General features: G+C 41.5%; 1 protein-coding gene across 3 annotated transcripts in view; it reads right to left on the reverse strand.

Annotated features, from left to right (window-relative positions):
• Window positions 1-15,119, reverse strand: part of LOC147032524 (contactin-3-like) — a 217,909-nt gene that overhangs the window by 201,558 nt on the left and 1,232 nt on the right. For all 3 annotated transcript variants that reach the window (XM_085870233.1, XM_085870237.1, XM_085870235.1), the window contains exon 2: window positions 6,190-6,345. The gene's annotated coding sequence lies outside the window, so the exon portion shown is untranslated. The remainder of the gene's footprint in view (window positions 1-6,189; window positions 6,346-15,119) is intronic.

The following is a 15,119-nucleotide window of genomic DNA, read 5'->3' on the forward strand; positions in this document are numbered from 1 at the left end:
ACTTAGCCTGTCATCCTACCAAGGTCAGTGAAATGAGTACCAGTGCACTGGTACAGGGGCACAACATCAGCAGCATAGCTGCACCCCAGCGAAATGATAGCTACCTGGCAGCCAAGCTGCCAAATGCAAGAAAAGGAAGAAGAGACTTGTTTTTATCCTTCTCTTTGTTGGCTGCAGGAACAAGTTCTTACACCTTGAACTTCCATAAAAGACGGACAACTGCAGCTCAACAGATGGAGGTTAATAGGAAGTGAGAAGAAAAGAAAAAAAAAAGTTCATACTTGTTTTTTGAGTCTGTTGTTTCAAGAAAATGTCATGGGCCGTTCACAATGCTATATGACAAGATACAATAGTCCAAGATGCTCCAAGCTTTTTTTTTGTGTTTTGCGGGTTTTTTTTTTTTAAACATATAATTATAAATTAATACAATACATGGGAAGAGAAAATATTTTGCAGACTAATATCTTCCATGGAACTTTTTGAAGGCTTCTCGGATATTAATGCATCAGAGGTCAGATATGAGAAGAAGCACTTAGTTTCTTCTCACCTCACAAACAACTCGTACACGAAATCTCACTTCGAACGCGAGGATCACAGACACTGGAATTGACGTGAACCACCTCGAAACCGCATTGTGCAGGTGAATGTTGAATCCCAGCAATTGCTTCTCTCGTGGACGCCGAAGCGAACATGTTTGCTGAAACGTTGATATATCTCATAAAATACATTTTATTGCCTTTTACGACTCAGGAAAGACGGTCTGTACTCCCAGAACAAAGCGCAGAAATAAAATATCGCTCCAAGGCAAGAAAAGGCGATTAATTGCTCTTGCACATCGTATCTGTGTGTGGAGAAAACACTTGCGAGCGGTCGGCCTCGCCAAGGCTAATCTGCTCGAGTCTGGTCCGACCACGAAGATTGCCGCACTCACAATTTCCGTAATCACATCGTGCAAGATCGGATCACGGCCCGCGCAAATGAGAGCGGCCTGTGCACGAACCACGATGGCGATTGATGCACCTGCGTCCAAAACCAAACAGGATCTTTAATGCAGGTTTAACTGTTCCTCCGACTAAAGGTCGGCCCTCCATTTTCCACGAAACGAAATGAATTTATCAAAGCGTTGCGTTACTGGGCATGAGGTTTACGGTTTCATTTCTCTCGCATTGCAAAGAACTCGATTTAATTAGGGCTCTTTTAATATCACCCGATGTGAGATTGCATCACTTCCCAAAGGGGCTTTGCTTGTGACCTCTGCTGCGTGCGTTGTGTGACTCGAGCGACGTGCGACAGCTGCGTGCACGCGCAATGTATGCAAGGTATACCTGTTTGATGTGGAGAGTGTTACGGTTGGAGTCAGTTGGAAGGTGAATCCGTGAGGTCGTCGTAGGAAGAGGGAGGGTGAGTTGAAATTCAGGAAAGTAGTGGGTAGGATCGATGAATAAAGATGTGATGGTTGAATAACCAAACAATGAGGGACTTAATGGATGAGAATGCAAACCGTTTGAAACGTATTTATAAATAATTTCAACTACACCGTTACACAGTATGCCGGTTTTCACTTGCTTACTCTTCACCAGAGACACTGTGGTGTATTTCACAAAGGGTGGAGAACAAATCTTTAAATGTCCACCAACATCCAAAGTGATGGCAGACGTGTCTTCCCGCTTCTCATCAATTCGATGGAAGGCACATACATTCCTGTATCGCCCTGTGTCTGAAGCACCAGGGTGACATTATATAGATGCATGGATAGATGGATGGATGATCCTTCTCATACCGTCAGGCACATTGAACAGCCAAGGCAATTTCATTGGCTAGCGTTAAAATCTTGGACAAATCGCCACTCCAACACATGGACATCAAGGCAGGTATTTGGAATTTGTACAGGGTGCCGGCGATATCTCACCTACTCTTCGCGAAGGACACCATGGGATCTTTAATGTCCACCAACTAATTCCACAGATAGGACACCCATTTAATGTCCATCTGAGGGACGGCACACACATTGACAGCAGGATGCCTGCGAAACAGCAGGATAACAATTTATAGCTGGGTCGGGATGTGAACCCAGGCTGGACAGTTCATCGGCGAGTGTGCCATCTCTAAGCTATCCTACAACCTATAACTTAGAGATAACATCCAATTCAGAAATGTTATCTATCTATTGGCATACAGGTCCTACGCCTTGTATACATCTCATTTGTATGTACTCCAGAAAGGCAATGTTCCATATATCTCATGTTCTTGGTAAACTTTGATTCATTTGAACATGCAATAAAGCATATCACTACAGAAATGTTCAGAAACATATAGGTCCAAGGGAGTCTTGCATATAATAAAAGCAGGAGTGTCTGACTGTCCATCTGTCCATCCGCGAACCAATTCCTCAATTTTGGGGCTAGCCCTGCCAAACTTTCTGTGGAACCTTTTGGGGTCCGAGCAGATGTCCAAAGGTGGATAGGAGGTTTCATAAATCTCTCAATACAATGATGATTTTGATTCTTCACCCATACCAAGCTGCTCTCTCTCCACAAACTCATTCACGGGTTCGGCATTGGCAGTTTCGCTATTGACCCCATGTGAAAGCATTCGCTGTTTCGATAATATCTCAATACAATTATGATTTTGAGTTTTCACCAATATGAAGCTGCTCAATCTCAGCATGTAAACTAATTCATGGGTTCGGCATTAGCAGTTTCGCCGGCATTAGCAGTTTCGCCGACATTAGCAGTTTCACCGGCAGTAGCAGTTTCGCCGGCATTAGCAGGTATGCCATGTGGACACATTCACTGGTTCGGTAATATCTCAATACAATTATGATTTTGAGTTTTCACCAATATGAAGCTGCTCAATCTCAGCATGTAAACTAATTCATGGGTTTGGCATTAGCAGTTTCGCCGGCATTAGCAGTTTCACCGGCAGTAGCAGTTTCGCCGGCATTAGCAGGTATGCCATGTGGACACATTCACTGGTTCGGTAATATCTCAATACAATTATGATTTTGAATTTTCACCATTAAGAAGCTACTCTCTCTCCACATGTAAACTCATTCACGGGTTCAGCATTTGCAGTTTCGCCAAATGTGGACTCATTCGCTGGCTCGGTAATATTTCAATACAATTATGATTTTGAATTTTCACCATTAAGACGCGACTCTCTCTCTCCACATGTAAACTCATTCACGGGTTCAGCATGAGCAGTTTCGCCAAATGTGGACTCATTCATTGGCTCGGTAATACTCAATACAATTATGATTTTGATTTTTCCACCCATATGAAGCTGCTCTCTTAGTTGGCGCAGTGACCATAAGCTTAGTTGACCATAAGCCTGGTGTTGGCGCAGTGGTTAGGGTAGCGGCTTGGGATCCAAAAGGTCCTGAGTTCATGCCCCGTTGGGCCACTGAATTAATACATCAGGGGGTTGACTCAGCCTGTCATCCTTCCGAGGTCGGCGAAATGAGTACCAGTGTACTGGGCCGGTGTATACCCCGGCTAAAATAGGTGTACCATATCCCTGTGTCGTAAGAGGCGACCAGGGTTGTGTCAGGAAGGGCATCCGGCGTAGAACATGTGCCAAATCACTATGCGGATCATACGGATGATCCGCTGTGGCGACCCCGAACAGGAGCAGCCGAAAGAAGAAGAAGAAGATGAAGCTGCTCTCTCTCCACATGTAAACTCATTCACGGGTTTGGCATTGGCAGTTTCGATATTTACCGCATGTGGAAGCATTGGCTGTTTCGATAATATCTCAATATAATTATGATTTTGCATTTCCTCCTGTAAGACGCCAAGCCAATCTTTCTCTATGTGTAAACAAACACATTTGCAGCTTCGGCAATTTCTCAATACATTTGATATTCTCGGTTTCTACCCGTCAGATGCCGCTCATATTCGCGGATTTGGCATTTGCAGTTTTGCCATTTACCGCATGTAGAAACATTACCCACCTTCTATTTGGGTCAGCTACAGTAATTTTTTTTGTCCAATTCCTTCACGATCCGGCTGTCCATGCCTGACGTTCGACTGAAGGTGCCACAGGAATCTGGAATTTATTGGTTCATGGTTTGGTATTTGCTGTTTCCATAATGTACCTCGCTAGTATTCTCTAAAGCCACATCCCACACTTATCTACAGTGAAAAATCGAATCAAACTGGGGCAACACGAACTGAGAACTGTTGCAAAATTGAAGTATTTTCTGAAAACGTAGAGAATCTTTCAATAATAAAATTCACACAAACACCAACAATTACTTTGACGAACCTTTCTTATTGTTCATTCATTACCTCCACCACTGAAGGTGAAGAAGGTTTTGTTTTCACCCCTTTCTGTCTGCGAGTTTCTTTGTTTGTCTGTGTACAGGATATCTCAAAAAGTTGTGGACCGATCCAGATGAAATTTTGTAGACAGGTTCGGTGTTTGACAAGAACGAACTGATTCGATTTTGTTGAAAATCTGGGTCTGGATCCAGCTACTACAATATATAAAGTGATTCTTCACCATTGAGAGATGGGGCTTAACAAATACATAGCACGATATCTCAAAAAGTTGTGTACGGATTCTGATGAAACTTGGTGGGCACGTTGGATGTGTGGCATGGACGAATTGATTCGATTTTGGTGAAGATACGGATCTGGATGAGAGTTATTTAATTTTTTAAGTGATTCTTCACCAGAGAGAAATATGACAAAAAACGAGATATAGCATGATATTTAAAAAATGCATTGGGCCCGGTACGTACGCGTAGATCAGGCATTGTGTGTCGGAGGTATGCGCTCTACCGAGTGCCCTTCTAGTTTAAAGAGAGTTCATCAGGAAGTCCGTGACACAGCAGAAAACGTTAATGACTGATGAAAGAAATATTTTCTGAAAGTACATTCACAATAATTTAACCTTTTAGTTAAAACTAAAAATTTCTCTTTTTACATTTTTTTTTGTTAAGACGTAAATTTATGAATCAACAAAGCAATGCGGATTGATTTGCACAACATTAATGTAGTCTTTAGAAAAAAATAAATTAACAAATATTAGGTAGTTGGTGCGCTGGCAGGATGGTCGAGAGATATGCATACTTGCCTCTAAGCTGTCTATCCTGGATTTGAATTCAGCTATAAACTGTTATATTATCCTAGAGTTTCACATGCAGCGTGATTCTACAATGTTTTTTGATGGATGATAAACGCGAGTCCCGTCTGACGGCATCAATTCATGGATGTAAAAGATCCCATGATGTCCTTCAAGAAGAGTAGGAGAGCTATCGCTGGCACCTTTACCAATTTTTTTTCTAAAATTCCTGCCCTCACCTCACGTTCCGCTGTCCCAAAGGCACGAAGTACAAAAGGGGCAACCCCCTCTCTCCCCCCTCCCACCCCTCCCATAGGGGGCGTAGCTATGCCCCTTAGCTGGCATGCAGATTAGTAGGAGTAGTAGGTAGTTGCTCAAAGCAGTTTATATTATCAATCTCGGACAGTCACACAAAGAATGGATAAAGGGTTCTAGTGAAGGGTTTCCCGTAATTGATCACGACTCCAGGTTGCTCAAAGCACGATTCATCATGGAGAATCATTCATGATAACATAAATACTGTACAGCCAATAACAACACCATAGATGTCACATCATATCACAAACTAAATAACAAATGTCATTTCAAAAAACGACATGTGTCAATCTAAATATCTCGATGACAATTGTCCTCAAAGAAAGTGTTGACTGTTGACACACCATGTGGGTGCGATAACCCGAAAGTTCTCTAAACGAGATACTCACAATAGTCCAAGTGTGTGTGTGTGTGTGTGTGTGTGTGTGTGTGTGTGTGTGTGTGTGTGTGTGTGTGTGTGTGTGTGTGTGTGTGTGTGTGTGTGTGTGTGTGTACACACATTTACATACAGTATGCTTGTGTATAGAAAATAAAACCCGTTGGCGTTCCTTTGATTCCCCCAGCCGAGTATCTCGTTCTAATACCATTTCACCATTGGCCTCACATATTTGTGCTGGAACCTAATGCAGTTTGAGAAACTCACTTCCAACATTAGAACCTAGGGAGACCAAGTTAGATCTCTGCAATGCGTGTTCCCTGTTGGAATCCAACATGTATCAAGTGGATGAACAATCAACTGTCAACATGCCATCACGAACGTTTAAGTTTCGCGAGAAAGTCCCCGAACAAAGCAGACTCGGATCTCACCTGCCTGTGCTCTCTGGCTTCCAGCAACGCATTGAACCTGGTACGTCTCCAGCACTCAGTCGATGCTTTCTGGCTCCAAGCACATTGAACCAAAGAGCCACGCCTCCTCCTCTCCATGCACACCACAGCTCATACACTGACTGCTTCCTACACCTACTTTTAAACACACACACACACACACACACACACACACACACACACACACACACACACACACACACACACACACACACACACACACACACACACACACACACACACACGATGTTTCATTATTTTTAACTTTTCATTTGTGTTTCTCTTCCATATATATGATAAAATATATAAACCACACGGGTTTCAGCTTACAGCTAAAATATCAGCAATTCACTTTGCTTCCCACGGTAGTTATAATGTACGTTTGTCAACTGTCACCTGATAAAACCCATCACTATTCAATTCACTCTTTCAATGCCCATTCATTATTTCGTGTTTGAAAAAGTCTGATCGTAAAGGAAAAATATTTTCTTTGTGATCCTGCAATTAACTATAGTTTGCATCTTTGGAATCAGCATTGTGATTTGAAAGAACATTTTTGAGACAAGTGGTCTGTTGAACAACGGGGATGATTTTCATTTGAAATACAATGTTTGTTTGATTTTCACAGAAAGAACTAGAACGGCATTCGGCAGAGAGAATACCTCCGCCAGGCTGTACAGTTTACATTTTGTATCCCAATGATAGGTCGGATATGAATTCGGACCTAAAACCAAAATCGAACTGGCTTGTTCTTGTCACCTAACCAACTCATCCACAATTTTTGAGATATCATGCTATACGGCACATAGAGTTTGGCCCCATCTCTCGTGAGTGAAGAATCACTTGAAAAATTAAAAAAAATCTCCTATCCCCATCAGGATCCATACATTCACCAAAGTCAAATTGATTCTTCCTTGTCATACACCCAACCTGTCCACCAAGTGATGTCCGAATTCATCCACACCTTTTTTGAGATATCGTTTTATATATCGTGTTTGGCCTATCTCCAAATGATGAAGAATCACTGAAATTATTCCAGTTTCCAGATCCAGATCTTCACCAAAATCTAATCATTTCATCCTTGTTACACACTCAACATGTTCACCAATTTCGTCTGAATCTGTCCACAACCTTTTGAGATATCCCGCTCACAGACTAACAGACAGACAGACAGACAGGGGTGACAAAATAACTTCTGCCACTGAAGGTGGATGGAGGTAATGATGTTTGAAATCAACAGCTCGGTTACATTTATTAAGAAAAATTATCTGAGTGACTTGGTGGATGGAACACTAGAAATATTAAGTCACAGTCTCTCTAACGGGTAAGCATACACTGTATTCAAAAGTATATAGGAGTCTTGACAATGGTGGCAATGATGACATTCAATCAGAAAATATTGTCCAGAAGTAATGAATGTTCTTTCCTACTCTAAAACATCAAGTTCCCATTCCTGTTCTATTGGATAGTTTCCTGGAGAGTGTCGTGCCATCTTTTGAAGCTTTATCTTACAGCTCTGCGACCCACCAATATACAGGCAGGATCTCTCATGATTAGTGATATTCTTCAGCAATGACATCTTCTGAGAGGTATATCTCTATTAAAACAAATAGTGGTCAGTGATTTTAAATCTAAGATGGACTGCCTCCCAATTTATTTTATAAATATCAGATCGCTCTGAGAATATTGAGAGAACATCAGATTCGTCATTGGTTGAGCTTGACCAGCCAGAACTCCACGGGTTGGCTTCAAGTGAAAAAGTAGGCCCAGATGTTGAGGGTGGATTATAATTGTGAAATGAATTTGGGATTTTCATCTACGTCCCCTCTCCATCTACGTTGAAAAGGCTTAGCACAGCCGAGGTGGTGTCAATCACGCGATGAGCGTTATTGCAAAAAGGCACCAATATTACCAAATGTTGGAAAGCTCAAGTGCATGATATAAAGAGCCCACAAAATATACTCAACCAGTGTCGAAATGGAATTATATCTTAGAAAATAATTGTTCGGCGTGCTGCAGAAAATGCAATTTTTGCCGAACACAACTCCACATTCACCTTTCACGTTTTACCTTTCCAAAATACAGTATATCTAATATCCTATAGTGCTGCCGTGACATGCTGAGCGCCTTCAGCATGCTGTTGTCTTTGCGGCCCATCTCTCGTAGGCCTATTTAATATTTAAAAATCTTACAAGACCGAAGCCTGTATTAAAAAATCCATATTGCTCTCATCTGAGACGCACTGGAATTTTGCCAAAATAACTTGCTTATGGAAAAAGCGGAAGAACACTTTCCGTGCAGCTTTCTGGCCGCTCGGCCAGAAATGTACAGTTTAATCCATAATATAAAGCGTTTTCTTTTATGATGAGAATTGCATTATAATTTACTGTTTGTTTGGTTGCTTTTCCAAATAACTCAACAGATGGATGTTTGTTAACTCCAAGGGTAATGGCCAAATCTCGTTTACACTTTAGTCGGTATAGTTTAGAGAAAGATGATGAATAAACTCCCTAAAATTTTTGAGAAGCTCTCAATCCAATTTGTTATGCTAGATAAAAGAATTATCATGTGTAGTTAAAATCACAACCACACTCACCTCTGAGCTCTCCAGCTTGGGTGAGAATCCCAGCCTGGCTCTAAACTGTCATTTGGATGTTTTGCTAGAATTGAGATACAATGTGTGTGCTGTACCTTGGATGGATGTTCAATTGGGTGCTCCATCCGTTAGCACTTATAATCCCAGGCAAATAGGCATTTGATGACAACAACTCGCTTTGAGCGAATGGATATTGTTTTCAAAATATGTGGAAAATTGTATGCATCTAAATATACCAACAAAATCTCGCTGAGACGACACCTCCCTCAGGATAGTTCAGTCTTTTACTTGAAGTATTCATGAGTGGTGACTTGCCATGACCAAACAGCAAACGTATGGCATTGAAAGCCCTCCCAATTTCATTTGGACATTGTTGTGTAATGTCATTACCTTTGTTACATAGTTTATGCATATCATCCATTCAAGGACAAATCGTGATTTGCAGGATGTAAATCCACTTTTGAACTTTTAAGTCATGCTTGAAGTGTTTCATCACAGCGTGGCTTGTAGGTCCATAAAAAATAGTTCTTATTTGTAAATGACTTCACATATCGAAAAATAGCCAAGCTTGAATTTATTAGTAACTCATAGTTTGTTCTTTTTATGCCTGGTGTTGGCGCAGTGGTTAGGGAAGCGGCTTGGGATCCAAAAGGTCCTGAGTTCAAGCCCCGTTGGGCCACTGAATTAATACACCAGGCGGTTGACTCAGCCTGTCATCCTTCCGAGGTCGGCGAAGTGAGTACCAGTGTAACTGGGCCGGTGTATACCCCGTTTAAAATAGGTGTACCATATCCCTGTGTTGTAAGAGGCAACCAGGGTTGCATCAGGAAGGGCATCCGGCGTAAAACATGTGCCAAGTCACTATGCGGATCATACGGATGATCCGCTGTGGCGACCCCGAACGGGAGCAGCCGAAAGAAGAAGAAGAGGAGTTTGTTCTTTCATTTCCAGTCAAGATTTATATGCATTCCATCACAAGCAAAGGTGAAACTTGACTCTAAATTTTAAACAGGAAAAATGATTACAGATCATTTGCCCAAAAGGTCTATCTTTATGTGGGAGTAAATAAAATCCCATAGTATATCCTGTAGATGGTGATCTGTGGGGGATATCGGAGTATCGGCATACATTATCGACTGTATTGTTGGTGAATCCTTTATTTTGGGATATTGTAATTTACTGGCAGAGAACCGACCCGATGGGGGATCTTGCTCCATGCATGCAACATGTTTTTCTGATGCATAACCTTTATTTGGGTGGTGTGTAGACAACTGACAGCTCTGTATAGGCAAAAAAAATAACCTGGGTTGCGTGCATGAAGTGAAAACATACCGACTGTTTATAACTCAAAATACCCTCACTGCACTGAAAAACGTAAGGACCAGAATACTGTATTGCAAATGATAGAGGGTGTAATACCCTACGCCACCTGGAGGCGGCGCTACATGATACACATTTACATAGAGAATTTGCGTCCCCCCCCTTTCCCTCTCCAAGACGACTGACAAAGGTAAAAACACACTTATACATTAATTGGGATCATGGTGATCCTATGTGGTAAGTCTGCATGTAATTGGCCCAGAACTGGAGTAGGAGTAGCACAACAAACACACACACACACAAACACCGGTCCGTGACTTACAGTAAGGATTGCTCATTCATTGGAGTTCAAAGAGCGAGTGATTTGTGATAGTCTACACTCCACAGATTTAATTTGATGACAGGAAAAAAAAAACATTTTAAAGAAAAATTGTAAAAACATAGAGGTATGAAATCTCAAAAAAAAACAACAACAAGCAATCAAGGTAGGAATGACACCACAATCCTCTTGTGGATTAACATCATGACATCTTTTGACATTTTACTTTTGTTATGGGATTGTGATGGAACAACGTCAAAAGATATTGTGATGCTAAACTATCAGAGGATTGTGGTGTCGTATTATGGAATCGTAATGTGGTGTCATTCTTCATTCATCACAATCACAGAACTAAAGAACTAGAGGGGAGCACTCGGAAGAGTGCAAAACCTCGACCGCCAATACTGCTAGGTCACTCGAGTGAACCTGATATCCTATTCATTCAATTTGACGTCAACAGTGCTCGCAGAGTTATAGTTTGCAACTTTCCCTTTTACTTTTAACTTTTACATACTCAATTCATTCGTCATAACTACATTCCTTGAGACAGAAATTGATTTAACGTGGTCATATCCACCTGAAGTTCCAAAATCAGCCGCAATTATAATTTGGCATGTTTTTTGTTGGAAATCACGTATAACATGTAGAAATGCAAAAAAAAAAAAAAAATCGAAATTTTGTTGAAAAAAAAGTTGCAAAATTTTTTTTATTCTCTAACAATATTTTTTTTTGGGGGGGGGGGGGGTTGGAAATCACTTAAAACATGTAGAAATGCAAAAAAAAAAAATTCAAATATTTTTTCAAAATGGCCACCATAGCGGCCATATTGGATTTTGGACCAAGTCCAAATTCTAATGGCATGACCCTTGGACCATACCGAATCCCCACACCAAGTTTCGCCGAAATCCGTCAAGGAGTTTTTCCGTAATACTGTTCACAAACAAACAAACAAACAAACAGAAAGGGGTGAAAACAGTAACCTCCGATCTTCGATGGCAGAGGTTAAAAATGTCAAAAGATGTCGTGATGGTAATCCATATAGGGATTGTGGTGTTGTATCGTGGCATCATAAGGTGGTGTCAGTTTGACTTTGATTGGTTGTTTTTTGAGATTTCATCACTCTATGTTTTTACATTTTTCTTAAAGAGCAGGTTTTGGGTCGCTGATGACTTCGCATGATTCGAAGTTGTAATCACATTCATAATAGTTGGGCAATTATTGTCTTACATTTGAAACTCAAAATATGCTAAAATTAACTTTTAAGTCAAAACTTTTGTCAGTGATCGAAAAATAGACCGGAATTTACCGAAGATGCTGTGACGTCTCGTTCTCCGAAAACTTTGTGAACATTCGGAAACAGCGTGTGAACAATGGCGAGATGCGAATCAGAGAGTGATTTCAACGGCGATGAAATTGAGTGTTTTCATTCCGATATTGCTGAGGACGAGTCAGAGGATGATGGGAATTTATACTATGGAGTTTCTGGCCCTGAGCCATATAAATTTGAGCCACTTGCAAGTGCCAGAAAATGGCCTATTTCGTGTACAAGTGGCAGGACTGATTGCCTGGCAGTTCATACTGACAGAGTCCACCAGACAGATTGGTTTGTAGATTTTCATTTTCTTGTTCGATGCATAAAATAATGTAAAGTTTGATTTGTCTGTGACTTGATATAATAATTTTTAACCCTCTAGTCACTCAAGAGTCAGAAATAGAATGAATCAATAATGGACCCAAATATATTATACACCGAAGCCATGGCGTTGAAGTCTTTCTGACAGCTGAGCTTGACCCCAGCGAAAGTGAACAGTTAGAACAAATCCCAACTTTCAAGAGACTGTTGTGGCATATAAATACCAAAACATGTTTAGCCTCATTGGGAAATATTCTACCAAATTTAGAAAAAACAACTGGAAAATTGGTCAATTTTTTACAATTGAAATGAAATAGCCCAATTTGCTGATGCTGTTAAAAAAGTAATTTAATCAACAATAAGTTTATTTGTTGAGAAATTTTTTCATGCTTGTGTTTTTCAGAAAGTTTATTTATGTGTTTTTCCATGTACTCTTTAAGAATACATTTCAATTCAAGGTTTTTCTCAATAAACTCAACAATTGATTCTGTAACAGAGCAGTATCTGGAGAACTTCTCAACCAACAACTCATATTCACAGAGTGGTGATCAGATGTGTTTATGCCTTCGTAATCCTCGGCTGTGAAATGGTCACCACAAATGACGTCTATCCAAAGGGTCCTCTTTACCCGTTTTCTTTGGGGGAAAGTTCACCCGTTTTGTTTGTACAAATCTTATCCACTGCCGGTGAATATTCGATTCCTTCGGGAATCGGTGGGAGTGATTACCCGTTTTCCAGCCATTTTCGCAAAACATGACGACACACATACGAGGCATGATGTATAAATATCCAAATAACTTTGTTCTACAATAATTCAAAATTTAAAAAAGGATATTATAGACAGTTGCAAGCTCAAAAAAAGCGAAAGAACGGCCCGCTGAACTGGACACTTCTTGAATGAGCGAGTGAGCATCCGCTTTGTTTTGGAGAACGTGACGTCAACATCCATATATGGCACGCAGCTGTTTTTTTTTCAACAGCCTCGAGAAATAACAACTTCGGAGTTAAATTTCATTAATTTTCCCAATAGTTAGGCAACCACAATAGTTTGCATCGAACAATTTAATGCACATATAATCATCTATCTATAATTCCAGCAGTGTGTGTGTGTGTGTGTGTGTGTGTGTGTCCACTGTTGCTCGACAACCACTGATCCAATCTAATTGAATCTTGCCAGGTATATTGCTGGAGCCCTGTGGATGTGCCTTTTCAAGGGTTGATATTAATTGCACAAGTGCTTCCCAAGTTATGGCCATTTATTTAGCAACCAATGAAAGGATACGTTGCTGCGTAGGTGTAGCTGCGTAGGCCGGTGTGCGGCCGGCCAACGATGATGTCACGTGCCGTGCCGGTTATGATGGGAATCGGTGCCTTAGTTACCATTGCGTAGGAGTGGCAATGGTTAATGGCAGCGAATGTCATGGCAAAGAAAGACAGGGAGGTAAACTTGATTTAAATTTGGATTTTAATTAACTCTGTGTGTGTAAGTATCACAGCAGTTGTTACTTCAATGCAAGCGATAATTCGTGGAATGCATGTGAACATTCCGTACGGGCACACACCACTTCCGGAAAGTGATGACTTAATGTATTCTAATAATTTCTCGACTTCTTATGCGCATTTACAGATAAACACAATGCCCCAATCCAGTTGTCGTTTACGAGAGCGAAGGAACGGCCTGTGTGGTTGTTTCTGACTCGCGGTTTGAAAGTTTTTTTATATTTTTGGTTTGCACGTACGGCCACACATGTCCGGACACGCACGTACGGCCACGCACGTAAGTGCACCCGAGAGCAAAGGAACAGCCTTGTGTGGTTGTTGTTTCTGGCTCGTGGTTTGAAAGTTTTTTATAATTTTTTTTTTTTTGCACGTACGGCTACGCACGTACTAGTCTATCTATAATTCCAGCAATGTGTGTGTGTGTGTGTGACCGGTTTCTCCACAACTACTGGTCTGATCTAATTAAAACATGCCAGGTGTATTGCTGGGGACCTGAGTATGTGCCTTTTCAAGGTTTGATATTAATCGGACAAGTGCTTCCCAAGTTATGGCCATTGATTCACCAACCAATGACAGGACACGTTGCTGCGTAGGCGTGGCAGATGCGCCATTTAGTTACCAATCAGAGGACACGTTGCTGCGTAGGCGTGGCCGTTGGGGAAGAGATCCTCAGCCGTGGTCCCCATTACGGGTTACAACGTACGGACTTCCGGATGGTGATGACACTGTATTCTAATAATTTCTCGATTTCTTATGAGCATGTATAGATAAACACAATGCCCCAATCCAGTCGTTGTTTACAAGAGCGAAGGAATGGCCTGTGTATTTGTTTGAAAAAAAAAATTTTTTTTTTGGTGGGGGGAGGGGGGGTTGGTTTGCAAGTACGGCCACGCACGCATGGCCACGCACATACAGCCACGTACGTACGGGCACGTACTAGTCTATCTATAATTTCAGCAGTGTGTGTGTGTGTGTGTGTGTGTGTGTGTGTTTGTGTGTGTGTCCGCTGTTTCTCCACAACCACTGGTCCGATCTAATTGAAGCTTGCCAGGTATATTGCTGGGGCCCTGTGGATGTGCCTTTTCAGGGTTTTATATTAATCGGACAAGTGCTTCCCAAGTTATGGTCATTTATTTACCAACCAATGAAAGGACACGTTGCTGCCTCGGCCGGTGCGCGGCCGGCCGATGATGACGTCACGTGCCGTGCCGGTTACGATGGGGATCGGTGCCTTAGTTACCGTGGTGTCCGAGTGTCAATGGTCAATGGCGGCGAATGTCATGGCAAGCAAAGACAGGGAGGTAAACTTGATTTTAATTAACTCTTTGTGTGTGAGTATCACAGCAGTTGTTGCTTCAATACCAGCGATAATTTGTGGAATGCATGGGAAGAATTCCGTACGGGCACGCACCACTTCCGGATAGTGATGACAATGTATTGTAATAATTTCTCGATTTCTTATGCGCATTTATAGATAAACACAATGCCCCAATCCAGTCATCGTTTACGAGAGCGAAGGAACGGCCTGTGTGGTTGTTGTTTCT

The sequence above is a fragment of the Eptatretus burgeri genome, chromosome 2, assembly GCF_056783735.1.
Source record: "Eptatretus burgeri isolate ZD-2024b chromosome 2, Ebu_testis_v1, whole genome shotgun sequence".
Classification (NCBI taxonomy): domain Eukaryota; kingdom Metazoa; phylum Chordata; class Myxini; order Myxiniformes; family Myxinidae; genus Eptatretus; species Eptatretus burgeri.